At 42.9% G+C, this 8,996-nt stretch overlaps 1 pseudogene; it reads left to right on the top strand.

Annotated features, from left to right (window-relative positions):
- The window catches only part of LOC108797792, a 22,827-nt pseudogene that overhangs the window by 2,795 nt on the left and 11,036 nt on the right, over positions 1-8,996 (top strand).

The following is an 8,996-nucleotide window of genomic DNA, read 5'->3' as shown; positions in this document are numbered from 1 at the left end:
ACATACCAGGTTTGCTCACCTCTCGATCCTGTCACGGCTCTCTGCCGTGACAGGGGGAGGGGCTGGATTCCCCTCTCCCCGCTCCGATCTGCCAGCGCTGACTGGCGGAACGGACGGGGGAGGGGGCGGGTACAGCTGGCTCTGCCTCTAGATAGGCAGAGCCAGCTGTCACTCACGCAGCTGGGCGGATCCAGTCATCTACGTCGGGATCCGCTCCGGCTGCGGCGTCTCAGTATACCGCGAGCTACAGCTCGCGGTATACTGAGCTTAGGGTAACGGGAGGATGCTAGTGTGTCTCCTTCCGTTACCCTAAGGAGAACTATGGGGAAAAACACTGACCCCATAGTTCTCCTTTAAAGCCTTTCATGAATTATGCTGACAACCCCTGTGTGGGTATCCAAGATGGATTTATGAACTTTGTGTTGAATAAAAGTGGGCTACCGAGCCCTTAAACTGAAGATATTGCGACTAGACTGCATTCTTAAGCTCTCACCCTATGTGCTAATATCCCCGAACATCACACTGGGTAAACACATTAGACACGGTCATTTTGGGAACAATTGTTTGATTTTCTAATAGTTAATGGGGTCAAATCAACCGTTTTTGACCACAGTGATGCAAACTTTGAAAGAGCAGGATATATTTTATTTTTTTTTAACCAACGAAATTCTGAATGTGATTTTGATTAGGAGTAATTAAAAAATTGCACGTTGAAATGAAACAAAATTTCAAGCGACACTCAAATGTTCATACACAACCCTTACCATGTGCAACCTGTTGAACTCAGTGTCTAAACCTACAGGTTCACTCCCTTGTGCTGTAGGGAGATTAGATTACCTCCGTAAACACTTTGCTTTGGAGGAACCAGGGACAGAGCAGAAATGCAGATGAGAGCTAGGACAAATGAGCAGTGATTGACATCACCCACCCCTGGCTCTTCTAGAGGGAATGCAATGTGACCCATGGTGCTATAAAAGCCCAATACAGAGTTCCAACAAAAAAATTGTGTGAACGATTCTCTAATATATTTAGAGTACTTACAGTATGTCTAATCATTATCACGGCAATAGTGAGTGGTATTTCCATGGTCACATTTTAGCCACCCCAACTGTCACGTACCTTGGTGTGAGCTTGAAGTGACGAGGAAGGCTTCCCCTTGCAACTCTCATCTGAGCCCCACTGTAGATGAGACAGCAGTTGTACAGACAGAGAGAGGCACAAGTGCCTGTGGCTGATGTGGATGCTTGAAACACCAGAGATGATGGTGCTGATGACTGGATGCCAGAGATATCTGGTGGTTGATAGCAGATCAGATAGCACTGGTGTGAGGAGCTGATGCGAAGTCGGTAACACGCAGGCAGTGTGGTACAGAAGCAGGAGGCAAAAGTGATGTCAGGAGCCGGCCGGGTCATACACTTGCGAGTAGAGTGGTACCAAATTAAGAGACGAAAGAATGGTTAGAGGACAAGCCGAGATCACAAGGCAGGCAGCAAGCAAGGAGTGAGTCGGGAATCAAGCCGGGTCAATCAGGTATCAGAAACAGGATCACAAATGCAGGATACAGCTGAAGATCTTTCAGCAATGTGCTGATGCAGAAGCCCTCCTTAAATAGCTCGTCTGGCGCCAAGAACAGGCGTGCACATACGCATCAATTTCACGCATGTGCAGTTCTATGAGCAATGTTGGAACCGGCCGAACACGCGCATAGGCTCGTGCAGCGATCCGGACAGGAGCTGTGCTATGGGTGCTGATTGAAGTACCCTGACACCAGCAATGTTTTGCACCAATAGATTTGGTGAGATATTCTGCTGTGGCAAGGGTTTTTTTTGACTTGCTCTCCTCATCTCTCTTGAAGTCTCTGGTGACTAACCATCACTGCCATAATTACAGGAACTGTGTGTTCTTACATCTAGGTGATCAGAACCACCTTTGGGAACTCTTCATAATATAAAATACACTACATATCAGACAGGAGAGCTCTAATATATACAATTATATGAGTTGTCTCAAATAAACTTATTTAAATAGGCACCCAATAACTGTACTCATCAGTTTCAGTATAACTATATCCGGTGTCTTTGGGGTTGACAGTATTCTTTACAACAGGTATTTGTATTCATTCCACAGTGATTGTATCATTTAAGGCTGTCCAGAATAATTTATAATTTCCCCAGTACATATAAACCTTAATGCCACGATTAGGAAATGTATATGATTATGAATATATCCATATATTATACTTCTGAAGGGCACTTGTAAGTTTTTAAGTTCATGTCTCTTTCTATTTCCTGCAAAATGTTACTGTTCTACCAATGAAGAACATCAATGCATAAGATGGTGTTCCTCAGGGTATTATAAATGTGCATTTGTCGCTGATCATATATTAATTCAATTTGTGTTACAGTTAAGTAAGCAGTACGGGTCGGTGTACACGCTCTACTTTGCTTCAAACCCCGTTATTGTGATATGTGGCTACAAAGCTATAAAGGAAGCGCTCATTGATCAAAAAGATGCCTTTGGTGGTCGAGGAAGACTGCCAACAATTGATCAGTTCACCCAAGGCTATGGTAAGAAAGAAAACCAGATATTATTGTAAAAGAGTTTCAAAGGAAAGCATATGGTTTTGTATATATATTCGGCATTTTCAAAGGACTAACAAATATAATTACCTTTTTTTTAGTCAGTTAAATACAGTGTTTCCCCAAAAATAAGACACTGTCTTATATTTTTTTTCAACGAAAAAAGACACTAGGTCTTATTTTCGGGGGATGTCTTATTTTTACCTGGCTGCAGCTGTCCGCTCTCTGCTCTCCGCTCTGATGCCGTCCACTTCGACCCCACTGGCTAGGTGATGATGCACATTACCATTATGTATTATCATTATCAGCCAGCAGTTGGAGTTTCATGCTCCTTTTGTCAACTTTTTTAGTTTGTACTTAATTCTTGTTATAAAAAGCCCATTGTTTACAGACCTCAATAGCTTAAGCTAAGCTCTCACTCCATACAGCTCTGTTTTGTTTTCATTTTTTAATCATTTTTTAATCTTCGTGCCTTTGCTGTTACGGGCGTGGACCACCACGATGGCTAGATATAACCTCTCTACAGCTCAGGGTCCTATGACCCCCATCTTAGCCAACCCAGACTTTCCTGTGGGTTGTGGTGTCCCCACCTTTTTGTACTGGAAAGCTGGGGACCCCTCCTATGTGTTCCACGGCCTGCATGGAAATGACCCCAAATCGCTGACTGCGTTGTTCGACCCAGACCCACCTCCACGGGCATCCTGGTTCGGCTATTTCCAGTTCCGCCACTTTGTGAAGCTTTTGTCCTCTCAGGGCAATCCTTATAGGCCGCTCACCTCCTTTGAGGGACTTTGTGCTGCGGCCTTGCCGCTCCCACATCCTGTCTCCACGCTGTACCACTTCCTGATCTCCGCGACAAGTAGGGATTCGCTTTATTACTTTGCGGCGTGGGAACGGTAACTGGGGATTGTCCTCTCAGAAGATGATCGACGCAAAAGTCTTTGCTTCACGCATAAACTCAGTGGGGTTGATTTACTAACCTAAACACACACACACACCAGGTGTGTGTGATTTTCACACAGCAAAACGTATTTATCAACCAAAAAGTCTCTAAAAGCATATTTCCACTAATGCCATATATGGAAAAATCATGCACATGATGCATATATAATGCTGCTTCACAGTTTAGACAAAAATGGTTAGCTCATGCATTTACATTCCTGCATTCATCAACGCAAGCAACATAACATAGAGCTAATTTACACCACATTACCTTGCAATTCATTGCAGGGCTTTGAACAACACACCTGCTGGGTGTGTACACACTACAAAGGTGTTTCGATTCCTCCCATTGATCATGCTGGGAGGGAACACACTACAGAGGTGTATACACGTTCGTGGTGTGTTTAAAAGGTTAGTAAATCAACCCCAGTATGTCCTCCTATGCACAGGAGCGGAATTTCAAATTGTTGACCAGGTAGTACAGGTCGCCGGTCAGGATGCATCAAATTAGCTCATTGAACCCGGACACCTGTTGGAGATGTCAGGCTGAGATAGGTACACTGACGCACATTTGGTGGAGCTGCCCCATGCTTCTGCCCTTTTGGCAAACCGTCTCACATGTTTACTCACGAGTGGTCTCTAACGAAGTCCTCATCACACCTAAAATGGCGCTGCTGTCCATCTTTCCGGGTTCCATCTCTAAAGTGAAGAAATCCTTACTTAGATTCTTTGTCATTGCTGCCCGCACTTTGATTCCCCGTTAATGGAACTCCTCAGTCGTGCCCTCAGTGTCGGAGTGGACGGTGGAGATGTGCAGGCTGATCAGATCTGAAGAGCTTATCGCAGAACGAGCTGACCGATCTGATACCTTTATGGCCAGATGGAGGCCCTGGATAATGTTTATGGACTCTAAGGAGTACCGATCTCTACGGTGAGTGAGTTTCCCTATGCCTCTGTCACTATTGGGTCTGCAGTGGTGTGCCTGTAGGGGATCCGGTGGTTACCCTTCCACAGAACAGACAGTATTATGGTCATTCCTTCCCCCCCTCCCCCTTCTTTTTTTCTTCCTCTCCCTTCCCCCCTTCTTCCTATCTCTCTTTTACGTTCTCCCTTTCCCACCTCTCCACCATTTCCCTTTTCCAACTTCTTTCATGTTTGTCTGGCGTCATGTGTTGTTTGTGGTTCCTTGGGCCCTCCACGCTTGTGGGTACCCAGCCCCCAGATTGCTGTTCAATATGTATCCCACGATCTTATGCAGGGGCAGGGACCCTTATATACTCCGTTCACTGTTCTGCTGAATGTTAATGTCCCCCTGGGTATTACATTTTATGTGGCGGAAGTTTTATTGGGATTTGTATTGCCCAAGGAATGTGAGATAGAGGCTCTATCTCGTGTTTGTTGGTTCTATGTTTTATGTACCTATGGATCCTACAAGGATGTTTATGTAAAAAATCTTTCAATAAAAACTATTTATGTGGAAAAAACATACATATTACCATATTACATTAAACAACACTTATCAACAAACACAATCAAGAAAAAAAAAGATCCCTGGTTTCCATTCTAGCCCTGTTAGTCATCTTTATATAGTAAGGGGTTGCTTTCCTGATCTAAAACCATCCCTGCGACTTTTCAAATTGGCTCATCCCTTACCTGAATCATTCACATTGTTTATAACCCAGTTGCCCGGTTGCACCAAAGCACACCAAGAAATGTACCTAGTTCTCCAGGATAAACTGGGGCACAGGGGGAACATCCCCCCCCCCCCCCCCCCCCCCCCCCCCCCCCCCCCCCCCCCCCCCCCCCCCCCCCCCCCCCCCCCCCCCCCCCCCCCCCCCCCCCCCCCCCCCCCCATTAACCTCTAAACCCCTACTCATTATACTTTATACTCTTTACCAGATAGATCCCTATTTACTTTTGGCTAGTCCAAGAATTCCAGCCAGTTACTCTATATACCAATAAAAAAATGAACATCTCTTTCCCTTCTAGCTAAGGCCTCTTCGATCCGCATTATATTGTTGACTTCAGATATCCAATCATTAATCGAAGGTGCCATATTCGTCTTCCACAACCCGAGTATAAGTGCAAAAGTAAAAACCTCAACAACTCATGCTTTACTACTTCCAAGGATCCCAAAATCATAAACAGCAAAGCTACTTTTGTAGTATCTGGACATTGCCCTCACACTATCATCATGTAAATCTGAAATATAGCGTGCCAATATGGACACATGAGGTGACACTCCCACCAAACATTTGAGCATTGTACCCCGCCCATCCCCATATCACGAGCGGTTACTAGATGTCGATGAAGAATACTTAGCTTCTGTTGCTGAGCACCTATACCCCCTAGTTAACATCTTATAGTTCTGTTCCTGTGTCCTACTGTCTATGCTGGCCTTAAAACTTAAACAAAAAGCCTTATCCCAATCTGTTTCTTCCATTGAGTAATCCAGTTCTCTCTCCCAGTCTATAATGAAAATGGAAGCTATGAAAATGCACTCTGCACAAAAGCAAATTGTATACTCTAGGTATCATATAGGAACATTCCTTGCCCTTTAAACATAGATCTTTTATAGGGGTCAAATCTCTCTTAAGTAATCCTTGAAGTTGAAGATACTCTGGCCAACTAACTGCTTGATGATCTTCCGACTAAATCATTTCTATCAATGGTATAAGGTCACTTGAGTCAAGATCCTTTAAGATCGGTAAATGGCAGGAAAGCAGTCTAACACTACAACACTGAATCCCTACAGGCCACATCCCATGCAGTAATATTTAATGCTATAAATATTAATTATGTTATTATTAATGTCTCTGGGTAATTAGTAAAACAAATTGCAGAGGAAGTGGTGGAATGAGGTTTCTCCACATGATTATTGAACTCACCATGTAGACTCACAATGCAAAATATTAGAGCCTTTATAAATTGTAAGGGGATCCAATAGGGTCTAGGAAAAATGGATTAGTACCCTAGTTTGGTTGTTATCACTAAATATGGTACAGCAAATGTAAAGCCTTATATACAAATGGGTGGATGAATGGTTGCTGTCTGAGGGACATTTCTCCTCACTTTCTGTGCAGTCCATTTCCTGCCAAGGTGACAATTAGGAGACCTAACCGCAAGGGAGGGAAAATCTTGGTTGGAATGGGGTTTTAAGGCAAGCACCATATTACTTAGTTTTGATAAATCTATACAATATATAAATAAAATGATAACATCAGGTTGTAATTTGTGTTATAAGCCTTAGATATTTTATGCTTCCCCGGTGTTTGCATTAGCCATTAATTTGAAAGCTTTTTTTCCCCAGGTCTTAGTTTTGCTAATGGTGAACGCTGGAAAGTAATACGCACTTTCACATTCAAGACCTTAAGTGATTTTGGTTTAGGAAAACGAAGCAACCAGGGAAAGATTCAGGAAGAGGCCCGATGTGTGGTGGAAGAATTCAGGAAGTATCAAGGTCCGCAGTAAAATGTGTACATTGCCCTTATTAACCAATCCAGCTGGTTTACCAGTTGAAATTTAAAAATGAAAAGGGGTAATTTGGTAATTAGCCCCAAGTACTCTCTCTTCTGCTCCCAGTCTGACCTCTGCTCTTACATAGTCAGGATAAAAAAAGACTCATTCAGTTCAGTCTGAACAGGAGATTACATGAGACTGATACCAATGAAAACTCAGTTATTTATAGAAGTTGCATTTGAAATGCATTTTAATCTTTAAATACATAACTGCCTTTTATTAGTATGTTTAAATCGGAACTTTGCCCACCAACTTAATGTCTCCCAGAACAGTGACCTTTAAGGCATGCCAACTGCCAAAGTTGCCATTGTGTTTATTTCAACCTTCAACCAATCTTTCAATCTCTCAAATGGCTGGTGTCATAGCTGATCACATATGCAGCACTGCAATCACAATAAAGGCTAAGATGGCACCTTGCTTGGCTGTGAGGGTGTCGTTTTGCTTTAATATCTGACAGGAGTTTAATTTTAACATCAATAAAAGTATTGTACAAACTATTATTATAGTTTTATATTACAACTACAAAATATTTGAAAAAAATATTCTTTTAAAAAATGCAATGTGCAGAAAATCTGAAAATGTCCAGGTTTCATTCCAACATTGGTATTACGTTCTATCTGAAGATGGTAATGAAGGCCCATGGAGCCCCCTAGTGCAAGGGGCCTTGACTGCAGGAAGCATGGCAGCTGTAGGGGATGTATGTAAAGTAGCTGAAAGTGATTGGCTATGTTCCAATGGGGTGATGGGGCAGTCTAAGACTTCCCACCAAGGCTTCGCTGAGGCGTGCTTCTCCATCCAGAGGGTTGTCGACCACAGAAGAAGTTGCCCACCCACCATGCCCTTTTGAGCATAATTGTCACAGCTTTCTGGGTGGTCTGACCTTGCCAGCAAGAGATTTAACACTAATGGGGCTATACCGTCAAGTTCAACTTTGTGTCAGTTGAATGCCTGTCTGGCACTAATAGTAAGGACAGGTTCTCCTCTTGTTTGCTCTTCCAGGTGCTCACAGCACAGCTGTTACTGGGACTAGTTGTTTGGTTATATATAAATATATATATATATATACACATGTATGTGGAACGTTTCCAATAAAGCTGTGGTCTTGCCCTCTCCAACTAACTTTTGTGTCTGTGTTATCTTTGGTAAGTCTTCATAGTGTATAGCATTGTTGCTGGATCTATGATTCTCTGCAATTAATGCTTCTTAGAGCTGATAATGTAACAAAAACACTTTGTTTATTTCAGGACGGCCTGTGAACCCTTCAAAGACGTTTATGCAAGCTTTTTCCAATAACCTCTGCTCCATCTTATTTGGAGATCGTTGTGACTGTACAGATGAGAGATTCTCAAAACTTTTTAATATGACGGAAGACATGTTCGAAATTATCGTCTCTACCTGGGGTCAGGTAAACCGTCATTAAAGTGACAATAAAGTCAAAAAGTTTTCAAGCTATTTCAAATGCTGAAGATATCACTTACAATTGATGCTTTTCCTTGGTGTTTTCAAAGTTTTAGTTTCCTGCAGAATCAGCTGGTTTCCCGAGCACTGATTATGATATCCTGCTTTAGGTTGGCTCTTTTCCCTTGCAGACTCTACACACACATGGGCACAGCAAGGCAAGACTCTCCCCTCCTCCCTGCTCCCCCCTTCTCACTTCTACCTTCTTCAATCTAGTAGATGGGCATGCTGCTGCAGACTGTGCTGTCGCTTGTGATTTCGGGGAGTTCGGGGAAGTGGAGCTGGGAGAGTTGGAGTCAGCTTTTTGGAAACATGACTGTTTGGGCAAAATTTAAAGAAATACTATTCTGGGCAATGTAACTTTGTTTTCTCTAGATTCATTATTGAAAAACAAGTGTGAGGGTTTAATACTGCGTTAAACTGTACCTTTCATTAACTTTACAAATCCCTATTAATAAGACCACAAAAAGGGGGCTGATCTGTGTCAGGAATTTGTTA

The sequence above is a fragment of the Nanorana parkeri genome, unplaced genomic scaffold (genome assembly GCF_000935625.1).
Source record: "Nanorana parkeri isolate BGI_ZX_2015 unplaced genomic scaffold, ASM93562v1 scaffold1337, whole genome shotgun sequence".
In the NCBI taxonomy this organism is placed as follows: Eukaryota; Metazoa; Chordata; class Amphibia; order Anura; family Dicroglossidae; genus Nanorana; species Nanorana parkeri.
Note: the sequence above shows the minus strand (reverse complement) of the source record. Positions and strands in the feature narration are given on the sequence as shown.